Consider the following 14,912-nt stretch of genomic DNA (forward strand, 5'->3'; position numbering starts at 1 on the left):
TGGTCCTCAAGTCAGAACCATCCTCTCAAGTGAATGCATTTGATTCTACTTCTGTGGTGTCCCCAGAGCTATGCCTCCTTTCCACACTGCCAGTACTGGCTAGATCCTCTTCCTCTTTCACCCAGATGCCTTGCTCTCCACCCAGCTCCATCTTCTCCCAATACCCGTCTTTCCTACACACTGTCATTAGTCCATCCTCCATTGCTCAAAAGCAGCTTCACTGACTATAGTAAAATACCCAAATTCTTGATTTTGGTGTTCGAGACTTTCTGCACTTAGACTTTGTGGCCAACAGAGCCTGGGTGGCACTCATGTTTGTGCCCTGTATAGTCCTCTCCACATGGGCATGAGTGGGACTTTAGACTTCCTTCCAATACAGTATGGCAAACATGAAGGAATGTCATTCCTGTGACTTTATATGCACAGGGTGCGTGCATGCGTGTGTGTGTGTGTGTGTGTGTGTGTGTGTGTCCAAATAAATATATAATGTTTTTCACTTGCTAGCACATGCTAGATACTCTTTCCACTGGTTTAGAAGCAAAGTAGACTGGGCGCGGTGGCTCATGCCTGTAATCCCAGCACTTTGGGACGCCAAGGCAGATGGATCACTTGAGGTCAGGAGTTCGAGAGCAGCCTGGCCAACATGGTGAAACCCTGTCTCTACTAAAAGTACAAAAATTAGCTGGGTGTGGTGGTGGGCACCTGTAATCTCAGCTACTTGAGAGGCTGAGGCATGAGAATTGCTTGAACCTGGGAGGCAGAGGTTGCAGTGAGCTGAGATGGCACCACTGGACACCAGCCTGGGCAATGGAGTGAGACTCAGTCTCAAAAAACAAAAAAAAAGAGGAAAGAAGCAAAATAGCATGGCATGGTGGTGGGTACCTGTAGTCTCAGCTACTCAGCAGGCTGCAGCAGGGGGTTCTAAGCCCAGGGATTTGAGGCCACAGTGAATCATGATTGTGCCACTGTACTCCAGCTTGGGCAGCAGAGTGAGACCCTGTCTCTAAGCATAGAAAATAAAACAAAAGAAAAAGAAGCAGCAAGCTGCCATACTGTGAGGGGCACATGGAGGGGCCAGTGGCAAGGGACTGCCAGAGGGCTGCAGAAGCTGAGAGCAGCAGCCAACCAACAGCCAGCAGGAAAACCTCCTTCCTGTGGAAGCAGGACTCCTCAGGAAGACGAAGTCTTTCAACAACCCGAGGGAGCTTGGAAATCTTCCCCAGTCATGCCTCTGAGGGCCTGTAGTCCCGGCCAGCAGCTGGATTGCAGCCTGGTGAGATATTAAGCAAGTACTCACGTATGCCATTCCCAGACTTCAGACCCACAGAGGCTGTGAGACGAGACGTCTGTATTGTTTCTAGCAGCTCAGTTTGTGCAGCTACATAGCAACACAAAACCCACACACACAGTGTCTGTCAGACCTCAGCTCCTAAATTTGTATTAAGCGGAAAAAATTAATGGATGGATGAGAGTGGCCTGGGGTCAGTGCTATGTTCCAGAAGCTGCAGGACAAGGAGAGGTGAGCCCCTGCCAACGAACAGTCGCCCAGAGGCTTGGGAACCTGATTCAAGGATGCTGACCAGGGAAGCCCATCTCTACCGGCCACACTGCACATTCTGTTGCCAAGAATGGGCTCTGTGCTGGGAAGGGAGGCCTGCCGGGGTCACTACCCAGCTCAAGATACCTATGTCAGCAAAGCTGCAGGAGCCAGGCGCGTCATGAAAGCACACAGCTACCTGGAATAGGGTGCAAAGCCTGAAGGTGAGTCTGCAGCAGAAACAGTGAAAGGCGCCAGCTGAGCCGGAAGGGTAGATCCAAAGGCATGATCGCATCAGTGTCACAGGTGAGAAGGCGGGACATCCAGAGTCTCGGGGAGTCTGTCAGTGAAAACTGCTCCAGCAGCAGGCTCCACCACCCTCTCCATGGCGTATGCCAGTGTCTGCTTCATCTTCTTCCTTGTGGATGCAATGAACAGAAAGGAAGGCGTGAAATGTTCCTTCATGAAGTCACAGGAAACGAAATGTACCTACTTCTCCACACTGCTGCTGCTGGGGAAAAAGGACATTGAGAAAAACCTGAGCAACAGCAAGGTCTCCTCTTCTGAGGAGAAGATGATCGCGGAGGCCACTCCCAGGCTGAAGGCCTCCATCAAGAAGGGGGAAGATTTTGTGAAGACCATGAAGGGAGCAGCCGGGCCAGGGGGCCAGTTTCCTTAATTTATGAAGGCATCATGTCACTGCAAAGCTGCTGCAGATAACCTTTGTATTTTAATTTGCTTTGGTGAGGATTACTGTAATAACGTCATCATCCCTTCCACATTTTGGGTGGTTCATCATGGGTACATCAATAAAAGCCATCCTTGATTTAAAAAAAAAAAAACTGCTCCAGCCGTCAGCAAGGCAAGCGTTGCATTCACTCATTCAGCCATTCACTCATGTATTCAGCCAGACAGCATTAGTCGTTGAGCCCTTCCTATATGCCACACACTTCCTGGTGCTGCAGATCCTGGAACCCCACTGAAGCCTGCCAGGCTCTGAAGGCAGCTCATAGGTACCCAAATTCCTCATGGTCATTGGGCTAGACAGGTGCTCCAAAGGCCCCCAGGGGACCAAGGCACCCTGCTCAGAGCACTCCAGGGCACAATGCCCACCTCTTCTGCAGGCTTCCTGTCCCAGAGCCTGCCCAACTTCAGGTTTTTCCCAGACTTGACTTGCCCCTGGGGATGCTATGACCAAGGGGTCTGCACATTGGCCCTTTGACCAGCTCAGTCTCGCCCACGGGCATGAGGCTTGGCACTGCACCTCCCTGGCTGGTCTGCTATGGCTGGGCTGGAACTGGTCCTAGGGCCAGCCCCATATGTGTCCCCCCATTTCCTAAGCCCTGGAATCAAATTACAGAGCAAGAACAGGGGATTTTGAAGGATCATAGCTCCATACATGTGCTTTTAGCATATATTGTCCAGCAAGTCCTTGGCCAGCAGCAGAACCTACAGTTACAGCATTGTTTCTAAAGATAAATACCATGCCTTTTTGAGGGATGCAGCATCTAGGAATGTATCACGTTAAAATGTAGGGTTTCTGCAGACACACAGGAGGGAAGGAATCTGACTCAGTCTTTGGCCTTATAGTCTCGCCCTACACATCCTGGAAGGATTCTTTTTTATTTTTTATAGCGATGGGGTCTCACTATGTTGCCTAGGCTGGTCATTAACTCCTGGGCTCAAGTGATCCTCCCACCTCAGCCTCCAAAGTGCTGGAATTAACAGGTAAGAGCACCACACCTGGCCAGAAAGGACCCTTGAAAGCAACATTCTTCAAACTGGGTTATCTGTCTTTGAAGGACACATGGGTACACGGTGGCTCAAACGCATGGGCTAAGTGTAAGGGAATCACTTCCCAGGATCTCAGCTTCCTTTCTGAGGCGAGGCTCTCCTTTCCCAGCTCTTCTCTCACAGCCTCTTCTCCAATTCCTGAAGAATGGGAGCCTCTCACCAACCTGAAACTTCCTACGGTGCATTTCCAGGGGTGAAATAACTTCTGGGGCATTAAATAAAGGGATTTTTGAAATGCTGATTGGTATTAAAAGAGGAATGATTCTATTGATATGATTTTAAAAATCATTCTTAAGTCAGGTGGTTTCTTATTCTTTGCACACAACCAAATTAAAGGAAGACCAAATCAAATTGTCAGCTGATAAACTATTACAAATTATTTTAAAGGGTATGTATTTGTGTGGTGGGGGACATAACTCAGAAGGGGTTCAAAGAATTGAAGGTCAAGGCTATGGCAAAATGCTTCCTTCCCCATAGACTTAATTAATGTCGATATGATATAGTTTTCTCAATGCTTACATTTTTTTTTTAAATTGACATGCAATTAATTGTGCTAGACCTAGCATTAAGTCTAGAAAGAATTAATATTCTCTGGATACATGAACTGGTTGTGAAATTCCCATTCCTTTCAGTAAGAGATGCATTTTCAATAAAAGTTTTTGTAATTTTTTTTATTATGAAAAATCTCAAACTGTTGATGAAAAGAGAGTCAAACCCTGTAAAATATTTGAAGAGGTTAATTCTGAGCCAAATATGAGTGACCAATGGCTTGTGACACAGTCCTCAGGAGACCCTGAGACCATGTACCCAAAGTGGTCAGGCCACAGATCGACTTTATACATTTTAGGGAGACATAAATCATCAGCTGATACATGTAAGTAAGATGTACGTTGGTTTGGTCCAGAAAGGCAGGACAACTGGAAGCAAAGGCTTCCAGGTCATAAGTACATCCAAAGATTTTCCAGTTGGCAATTGATTGAAAGAGTTATCATCTGAAGACTGAGAATCAATAGAAAGGAATGTCTGGGTTAAGATAAGGGGTTGTGGAGACCAAAATTTTATCATGCAGGTGAAGCCTCCAGGTAGCAGGCTTCAGAAAGAATCAGTTGTAAATTATTTCTTATCATACTTAAAGAGTCCCTTCTGTCAGTAATTCTAAAAGGGAGGAGGGGATAATGAGGCACATCCAGCTCCCACTTCCCATCATGGCCTAAACCAGTTTTTCAGGTTAACTTTGGAATGTCTTAGCTGAAACGAGGTGTCCATTCAGATGGTTGGGGGCTTAGAAGTTTGATTTTGGTTTACATTCTCCCCCTTCCGGCCAAGATTTGCCAGAAGCAACATTAATGGGCACCAAACTTTTTTTTTTTTTCCATAGTGTTGCTGGGGTGGCACAGCTGCCTGCCCCAAGTCCATTCTGTCCTTCTGTGGGATGCCCTGCTACATGACTAATAGACTTAGAGCCAAAAGACTTAGAGCCAATTATATGTTTTAGCCAGATAGGAAGAGATGTGGACAGGCATTCATTACCTTCACAATTTTAAAGTCATAAAAAACCCAACAAACAGAAAGCCATAAGTGAGGTTATAAAATTGACTTTATCAATCTTTAACTTCTATGCATTGAGCTACTGTAATCTTGTTTTTTGTTACAGACTCATGGCAATGAGCTATCCAATATGTAAGCATTGTTAAAAACCTTTGAGGCTAAGAAATTTAGACATTTTTGTTGTGTCACAATGCTTTTTGTGGTCTTTTAGTCATTTGTCCTAAGGTGGCTAAAAAAAAATTTTTTTTGAGATGAGTCTCACTCTGTTGCCCAGGCTGGAGTGCAGTGGTGCAATTTCTGCTCACTGCAACCTCCATCTCTCAGGTTGGGACTACAGGCGCACTCCACCATGCCCAGCTAATTTTTATAATTTTAGTAGAGATGAGGTTTCACCATATTGGTCAGACTGGTCTCGAACTCCTCACCTCAGGTGATTCACCCACCTCAGTGAGCCACTGCACCCAGCTGAAAATAAAATTTTTAAATACATATCTATCCTCATAAATCTCATAACTAGGAGTATTATCCCCAGGAGATTTTGTCACAGGTAACTTCATATCCTCTCAGCAAAAATTTTCTAGGTAAAGCAGAAAATTCTTAACGGTTGGGATGAATGAAAAGGTGCCACGTATGTAAAAATTCAGGTGGCAAAGTCCCTTATTTTACCAGCTGTTTAGATATCTGTGTACCCATCCTTGATTTGGAGGGTCTGAACTAACTCTGTCCCTCAAAACCAGCCCTTACAATCTCATGCACCCACCTCTTCAATGATAGTCCCTGAGCCCAGAGGGAGGGTGCTAGGAGTTCAAAACTAGCCAGGGCAAAACAATAAGACCCCTGTCTTTACAAAAAACTAAACAATTAGCAGGGTGTGGTGGCATCCACTTGTAGTCCCAACTACTGAGAAGGCTGAAGTGGGAGGATCACTTGAGCCTAGGAGGTCTAGGTGGCAGTGAGCCATGATTGCACCACTGCACTCCAGCAAGAGCATGAGACCATTTTTTTTTTTTTTAAAAAGAAAAGAAAAAAAAAAGAAAAATCAGGAAAAGAAAAATATAAATCTCTTTCCCAATAACTATTATTCATTATCCTAAATTGTGTCTTAGGCTCTAATTAATTATTCTGTAGCAGCAACTGTCATCCATGGATCTCAGTGTGTTTTGAGAACACCATCAATTTGGCAACCATCTCGCGTAAGTTTGGATCACATTTACTGGGACTACAGTCACCCGCCACCATGCCTGGCTAATTTTTGTATTTTTGGTAGAGACAAGGTTTTGCCATATTGGCTAGGCTTGAAGTATTAGTTTATACACAATAATTCTGAAAAAGAAAAGATGTAATAGAAGTGGAATTTTTACAGTCTCTCTAAGTAAAACCTCACATTTTCTAGAAAAGTATTACTAATATTTTCCTTTAAAATGACTGCTTATAACCAGTTCTTTTTTTTTTTGAGATGGAGATTTGCTCTCTCATCCAGATTGGAATGCAGTGGTGTGATCTTGGCTCACTGCGACCTCCACCTCCTGGGTTCAAATGATTCTCCTGCCTCAGCCTCCTGAGTAGCTGAAATTACAGGGGCACCCCACCATGCCCAGCTAATTTTTGTATTTTTAGTAGAGATGGGTTTTCACCATGTTGGCCAGGCTGATCTTGAACTCCTGCTCTTAAATGATCCACCTGCCTCAGCCTCCCACAGTTCTGGGATTACAGGTATGAGCCAATGCACCTGGCCAACCAGTTCTTTTCTTTTCATCTTAACTGTTTTGTAAAAATAGGCCATTCTTAAATACGGTGCAAATTAAAACATCATAAAAGGAAATGGAGCCTAAATTTCTTCTCCTTTATTCCAAATTCTCAGATCACCTTTCCAGAGATAACCACTGTTGGATTTCTTGTATATCTTCCCAGAAACAATCTATGCATATGCAAGCAATCGATGTAATGTATGTTTGTAAGTCTCTACACCCATTTGTATATGAGAGCATCTTGTATCTTGTATCCTCTGGATTTTGCTTTTTATATTTTAACAATACATCTAAAAAAATTCTCTCATCAGCTGGGCATGGTGGCTCCCACCTGTAATCCCAGCACTTTGAGAAGCCAAGGCAGCCAGATCACAAGGTCAGGAGTTTGAGACAAGCCCAATCAATACAGTAAAACCCCATCTCTACTAAAAAATACAAAAATTAGCTGAGTGTGGTGGTGTGCACCTGTAGCCCCAGTTACTCAGGAGTCTGAGGCAGGAGAATCACCTGAACCCAGGAGGCAGAAGTTGCAGTGAGTCGAGATTGTGCCACTGCACTCCAGCCTGGGTGACCAAGCAAGACTCTGAAAGAAAGAGAAAGAAAGGAAAGGAAGGAAGGGAAGGAAGGGAAGGAACAAAGGAAGGAGGGAAGGAAGGAAGGAAGGAAGGAAGGAAGGAAGGAAGGAAGGAAGGAAGGAAGGAAGGAAGGAAGGAAGGAAAGAAAATTTCTGTTATCCACACCAAGGAATATTGTAGTATCGTTTCATTGTTTTCACTGTTGCATTGTCTACTCTATGGATGTACTAGAATTTACTTACCCAGCCTCTACCAGTGCGCATTTTGCTGCTTTCTTTTGTTACTGCAATGTGCATTTGCCTCTTCATGTTCATGTGCAAATACATGTGTAAGACATATTCCTAGATGTAGAATTGCCAAGTCAAAGAGCATATGATGTTAAAATTTAGTTGGTGCTTTTTAAATGGCCCTCCAAAGAGGATGGACCAATCATCACCATCCCCTCATCACTATCCAGGGGTTTTAACACTTTTTGAATTTTACCAGTTCTCTAAATGTCAACTGCATCTCATTAAACTTTGCATTTGTATTTTCTTATTAGAGTGAGACTGAGCATCTTTTCATTTGTTTAGAAATGCTTGGCCAGGCTCAGTGGCTCACACCCATAAATCCCAGCACTTTGGGAGGCCAAGGTGGACAGATCACTTGAGGTCAGGAGTTCAAGACCAGCCTGACCAACATGGTAAAATCCCATCTTTACTAAAAATACAAAAATTAGCTGGGCATGGTGGCAGGCGCCTGCAGTCCTAGCTACTCGGGAGGCTGAGGCAGGAGAATTGCTTGAACCCGGGAGGCGGAGGTTGCAGTGAGCTGAGATTGTGCCACTGTACTCCAGCTGGGTAAGAGAGCGAGACTCTGTCTCAAAAAAAAATGCTTTATACATTTTTTATTACAAACTATTCAAAATTGGCCCATTCTCTCTTTGAATATTATTTTTTCTAATAATCTCTATTAGCTCTTTCTATATTAAAGAGTCTAACCTTAAGCATGTCTGTCGTGATACTTTTCCTGTTTAAAAATTCATTGTTGATTTTGTTACAGTCCTTTTTTTCTGGTAGACATTTTTAATTCTTTTCTTCTTCTTCGGTTAAATGTATTAGTAAGCCAGGAGACCAGTGCAGTTGTCCATGTGGAAAGGTGAGTTGGCTTGGGCTGGAGTGAGGCTGGTGAGTGTAGAGAGAAGCGGTAGGTTTGAGGATGTAGATATTGTGTCCCTGGAACCAACAAGCTTGGCTGATGTACTGAATATGGCAGTGGGGAGATGGGGGTGGGTGAGGTGGGAGAAAGAGAGGTTGACTCTGAGGCTTCAGGGCTGAGTAATCAGGTGGACGATGAGACAACTGAAAGATGGGCAAGACTTAGGAAGAGCCAGTCTCCAGCCTGTCTTGGAATGCTGCTGGAAACCTGCTTCCACGTGCCTGGTTTCACGGCACCACTGTTCATTCTTGTTCATTCACTGTCTACTAATGTTCTCTCCATCAGAGTGAGATGTTGAGTCAGACTATACACTGAGCGTGTCTGAAACCATCATTACTGTGCTGCATATATTCCTAGGTAATGGGTTAGAGACCAAGAGCATAGCACTATGCCTGCTGTGTTGTGGCCTCACCCTGTGTCTGCTTTCCGTCTCTTCTGGGGACTTCAGCACACCATGCAATAAATGGGGACATACTGACCCACTTCTGTGTCTGGGGTTGATTTAAATAAATTTGATGAGATTTCCCTGAGTTCACAAGTACTTGATGAATCAAGTCCATTTAGCAACTTGGCCTGGCAAGCCAGTAACAAACAAAAACCGATTAGTCGGTGTGTGCCCACAGGGCAGTGGTCTGTGAGCACCATGGGTGGAGGCAGAGGAGAGGGCGGATTTTTTTTAAGAGGCTTGGAAAATATAAAATTCCACAGGGATGATTAATACTTCTATGCAGCATAATGGGTGGTTGGCAACCAATGTGAAGAAATTCTTGTTGAAAGAGAAAAAACGTTATGGAATAATCTCCTCTGGGAACTGAAGCCAATTTCAAGAAAATATTTGAAAATCTGTTTTAATTCCTATCTTATTCATGTGTTCCTTTGACAGTAAATGAAGTGCACAGCATTATAGGACATGTCTAAAATCAGCTGCTAACTATTCCTTTGGCTCAACTGCTGAGGCAAATTATCAGCTCCTTGTGCTATCCTGTATTGCCTGGACTCTGGTTGTGCTCATGTGTATTGTATTGTATTATATTTATTGTATTGTATTGTTTCATATTGTATCGATCTGTTTGCTTATTTTTGCCCAAGCTGCTCTCAAACTCTCCTGGGCTCAAGCAATCTTCCTGCCTCAGCCTCCAAAAGTTCTGGGGTTACAGGCATGAGCCACCGCACCAGGCCATGTCTATTTCACTCTTGACACACAGCCATATTTGCAGTGAGATGAAGTATGGGAGTAGCCATGTGACTCAGCAGAGTGGAGAGACCAGAACAGCAGGACCTACCCAAGGTGGACGCAGCAAGTGGAGTCCCCTGCAGGTGCGACATTGTCTTGATGGCCTCTCAGACTGTTTCCCTGGGCTGAATGGTCACATCACTGGAATTATTCTCTGGCATGACAGTGTTATATCTTGATGGCTACTGTTCCAATGCTTTCCTTTAAACTGGAAGTTAAAAACATCTGTTGAGTCACAATATTCACATAAATGCATGGGCTAGAATTGACTCACCTTACCAAGCAAGTATATAGGACTCTAAAGGGGCCCAGGAGACATATAGGACCACTAACTGCCAGTTCCAGGTGGGGAATTCTAGCCAGCAAAGTGGGAAGCACACAGGGCCTCTGCTAAACTCAAGCACCCCAAGGAGAGGGGCCATGGCTACTTTATCCATCCAGATACCCTTGGCAGTTAAATCTATACCTGGAACACACCAGTGGCCATTCTTGAAGCCTTTATTGATAAAGGAACATGTGAACTGGCTACAGGGAGGGGAGTCAGGCTCCATAAAGAGGCAGGGAGGCAAGAGGCTGTTTGACATCAGCTCCCCTATCCCAAAGCTTCCCTGAGACCTGGCTCAGCCACCATGATAGCTCCAGAGAAGATGAAAGGAAGCAATATTCCACAAAAAAGTGTTTAATTTTTAAAAATTTAAAAATTCAGGAAAAACATTGTTGTAACCATCTTTTAATTTTTTTTACTTCTAGAGATAAGATATATACACACAGTAATGCACACCAATCTGAGCCGAACAGCTCTATGACAAGTATTTAAACTGACTTTGCATCCTTTCTTATTTGCTTCCTAAGTTTTATAAAATTTCAAGTGAAATACTTGACTTGCTTTGTCCAAGAGAATGCTGTGGAAGTGACACTCTGGGACTTCTGAGGACAGGTCAGAATATGCCTTGTAGCTTCTGCCTGGGAATCTTGGATCCCTTGCCCTTGGAATGATCCCTCTGCAAGCCCAGATATCAGGCTGTGAAAACCACATGGTGAGGTTGAGTAGGAGTGCTGTGAGGGACAGACCCAGCTGAGCTTCCAGCCAATAGCCAGCTCCAATGCACATCATGAGAGTGAGGTCCCATGGGTGTTCAGTCTGGCCAACTCCTCAGAGGACTGAAGCCCCAGCTGACGTTTCATTGCCACTACGTGACAGACCCCAAGTGAGAACTTCCCAGCTGAGGTAAGCCAACCCACAGGACTATGGGTGGCTTGGTATGGAGGAAGAGATAATGGAACATCTGCCATTGTGGGTAAAATCGGGGTCAGGAAAAATAAAATAAACATATATTGAGCATAAGACTCTGGAAGATACAAAGAGTATGTATATAGTTGAGATGGGGAGAAGGGACATTTACATAAGAGAGTAACAGAGGGTTCAAGGTAGCACATGACTCCTAAATACAGGTGTGCGGGGGGCAAAATATCAGTGAGGTCTAGAAAGTCTCTGTGGAGGAGGAGAGATTTGAAATAGAATGAGAAGCGAGGGGAGTAGCCTCAGGCAGAGATGAGGCACAAGGTAGGGTTTCAGGTATAGTTTTGGAAATGGGCCTAAGTTGAAAGATCAGCTAGATCGACTTGGCTGGGACACAGAATTTGCAAACTCATGTAGTGGATGATAAAGTTGGATGGACCTTGAATAACAAGGAAAACTGCTTTTCAAGAGGAAGTTTAGGGCAAGAGTTTTAGATTGAAGAGCTGTCTGTGCTTAAGTGAGGGTAAGGCCATGGAGGAGAAGGTCTCAGAAGAAATGAGCCCTAAAATAACTTTGTAGGAAGAATACAATCATTTAAAACCATTACTTCTTTTTTTTATAAAATCCAGTTTCCTCAAAAGCAACTCCCACTGAATAGCAGGAAAAAAGGGGGGCCATGCAAAAATAGAGCCGCTCAAAATTCTCACTTTTAAAGAGGATGATTGCAATCATGAGTAGCCCTATTGCAACAAGGGAGAAATGAGAACCTCTCAAAATTCTCACCATGAAAGAGAACAATTGCAATCATGAGTGGTACCATTCCAAAAAAGGAGAAATGTGGGGGTCAAAAGTAATCTAATTGGGCCAGGTGCGGTGGCTCATGCCTGTCAGCACTTTGGGAGGCCAAGGCAGGTGGATCACCTGAGGTCAAGAGTTTGAGACCCGCCTGGCCAACAGAGTGAAACCCCATCTCTACTAAAAATTCAAAAATTAGCAGGGCATGGTCACACATGCCTGTAGTCCCAGCTACTTGGGAGGCTGAGGCTCGAGAATTGCTTGAACCCAGGAGGCCGAGGTTCCAGTGAACCAAGATCATGCCACTGCACTCCAGCCTGGATGACAGAGTGAGGCTTGGTCTGAAAAATTAAACAAAAGAAAACAACAACAACAACAAAACACCAAAAGGAATCTAATTGATGCTGAGGCCACTGACACCAGAGGGTAAAAACACAACCACTGCAGACATCTCAGTTACTCTTGAAACTGGTTTCAGGAAGAGGCCACATCCTCTTTAGCCAAAAACTCCAGGCTTAGGGTTTTGCAAAGTTGTCATAGCGTAGGTGCTCTGGAAGCAGATGCTGAGATGGAATTTGGGGTGTAAGATATTTACCAGGGGCCAGAAGTGGTGGCTCACACCTGTAATACCAGCAATTTGGGAGGCTGAGGTGGGCAGATTACTTGAGGCCAGGAATTCAAGACCAGCCTGGCTAGCAGGCTCTACTAAAAATATAAAAATTAGCCAGGTGTGGTAACACACACCTGTAATCCCAGCTACTCTGGTGGCTGAGGCACAAGAATTGCTAGGACCTGGGAGGCAGAGGTTGCAGTGAGGCAAGATCACACCACTGCACTCCAACCTGGGTGACAGAGCGAGATTCTATCTCAAAAAAAAAAAAAAAAAAAGATATCAGGGATCAACATCCGTAAAGGAAAATGGTTCCCAGCACTTTGAGAGGCCTAAGCGGGAGGATCACTTGTGACCAGCCTGGGCAACAACAACAACAACGAAAAACATAGTTCAGGAGGCTGAGGCAAGAGGGTTGCTTGAACCCAGGAGTTCCAGGTTGCAGTGAGCTATGATTGCACCAGTGCATTCCAGCCCCGGTAACAGAGTGAGACTCTGCTTCTAAAAAATAATGAAGGACAGTGGGAGAAATTAAGAATAGGTAGAGGGGAAGACTCTGAAGTCCAATGCAGACCCAACAAAGCCTTGGCCAACCCAGTGAGGAGCTGTGGAGTGAATATTGCCCGTTGGAGGTGTATTGCCTTGGCCTGCAATGACTGGGCTTTTATACCCACACCTCACTCACCGGATATGGGCTGCCTGAGGAAGGGCATAACCCCAGATAGGCCCTCTGTGTTTGCGACAGACCCTAACAGAGCTGCTGGGTGGTGGCTGCCTGCTCACCATGCCCCACCACAGCTGAGCATCAGGTGCTTCCTGGGAGCAGAGTCCCCGGTCCCCACCCACCAGTCCATATTGGATTGTGAGTCTTTTGAACAAGCCAATGAGATTTGGGTATTGAACGTTACAGTAGTAGGCCTCTCCTGACTGATACACACCACACCTCTTAGGTTCTGATGAAATTGCCAATGACATGACACCTATCCTGTATCTGAACTCCAAGTCTGTAGTTTCCAGGACAAAACTTCTGCTGTTGGATATCTAACACTGGGGCTACTCTTTTTTTTAAATCAACAAGTAAAAATCATACATATTTATGATATATAAAATGGTGTTTTGATATATGCATATATTGTGGAATGGCTAAATCAAGCTATTTAAAATATGCATTGCCTCATACACTTACCTTTCTTTTATGATGAAAACATTTCAAATCCACTCTCTTAGCCAGTTTCAGTAAACAATATCTTATTCTCAACTGTAGTCATCATAATGTACAATACATCTCAAGGCCAGGCATGGTGGCTCATGCCTGTAATCATTGCACTTTGGGAGGACTAGGCGGGAGGATTGTTTGAGGCAAGAGTTCAAGACCAGTCAGGGCAATATAGCCAGAAGTTGTCTCTACAAAAAAAAAAAAAAAAAATTATCCAGGCATAATAGCACATGCTTGTAGTCCTAGCCAGTCAGAGGGGCACACGCCTATAGTCCTAGCTGAGGCAAGAAGATTGCTTGAGCCTAGGACTTCAAGGCTGCAGTGAGCCAAGTTTGCACCACTGCACTCCAGTCTGGGTGACAGAACAAGACCCTGTCTCTGAAAAATAAAAAAAAGATTTATTGAACTTATTCTTCCTATCTAGTTGATATCATGTGTCCTTTAGCTGGTATTACCCCAATATCCCAATCCCAGCCTCTGGTAATCACCATTTTACTCTGTTTCTCTAAGTTGCGACTTCCTTAGATTCCATGTTACTGAGGTGGTGTGGCATGTGTTTTTCCGTGCCTGGCTTATTTCCCTGAACACAGTGGTCCCCGACCTTTTAGGCACCAGGGCTCGGTTTTGTGGAAGACAATTTTTCCATGGATGGGGCAGGCAGGATGGTTTGGGAATGATTCAAGCGCGTTACATTTATTGTGTACTTTATTTGTTATTACTATGCCATAATACATAATGAAAAACTTATACAACTCACCATAACGTAGAATCAGAGGGAACCCTGAGCTTGTTTTCCTGCAACTAGATGGTCCCATCTGGGGGTGATGGGAAGCAGTGACAGATGATCAGGCCCTAGATTCTCATAAAGAGTGCACAACCCAGATCCCTCATAGGCACAGTTCCCGATAGGGTTTGTGTCCCTATGAGAATCTAATGCTGCCGCTGATCGGACAAGAGGCAGAGCTCAGGCAGGAATGTGAGTGATGGGGACTGGCACTCGCTAGCCCACTGCTCACCTCCTGCTGTGTGGCCTAATTCCTAGCAGGCCACAGACCACTACTGATTGGTAGCTCAGGAATTAGGGATCTGACATAACATAATGTCCTCCAGGTTCATCCATGTTGTCATAAATGACAGAATTTCCTTCTTTTTAAAGGCTGTATAGCATTCCATTGTGTATATACACACCACGTTTTCTTTATCAGTTATCTGTATGTTGTGGGGTTTTTTTGTTTTTTGAGAGAGAGAGAGGGTCTCACTCTGTTGCCCAAGCTAGAGTGCATTGGCTCTATCACAGCTCATTGCAGCCCCAAACTCCTGGGCTCAAGAGAATCCTCCCACCTCAGTCTCCCAAGTAACTGGAACTACAAATGTGCACCACCACACCTGGCTCAGTTTTGAATTTTTTTTGTAGAGAT

At 44.6% G+C, this 14,912-nt stretch overlaps 1 long non-coding RNA gene across 1 annotated transcript; it reads right to left on the reverse strand.

Annotated features, from left to right (window-relative positions):
• Positions 1–1,465: 1,465 nt before the first annotated feature.
• On the reverse strand, positions 1,466–13,673 carry LOC144578755 (uncharacterized). Its single transcript, XR_013525130.1, has 3 exons — positions 13,465–13,673; positions 9,683–9,841; positions 1,466–1,955 (listed from the first exon to the last, which is right to left on the reverse strand). It is a non-coding gene; the product is annotated as an uncharacterized LOC144578755 (long non-coding RNA).
• Between the last annotated feature and the right edge of the window lie 1,239 nt (positions 13,674–14,912).

This window comes from Callithrix jacchus, chromosome 1 (assembly GCF_049354715.1).
Source record: "Callithrix jacchus isolate 240 chromosome 1, calJac240_pri, whole genome shotgun sequence".
Classification (NCBI taxonomy): domain Eukaryota; kingdom Metazoa; phylum Chordata; class Mammalia; order Primates; family Cebidae; genus Callithrix; species Callithrix jacchus.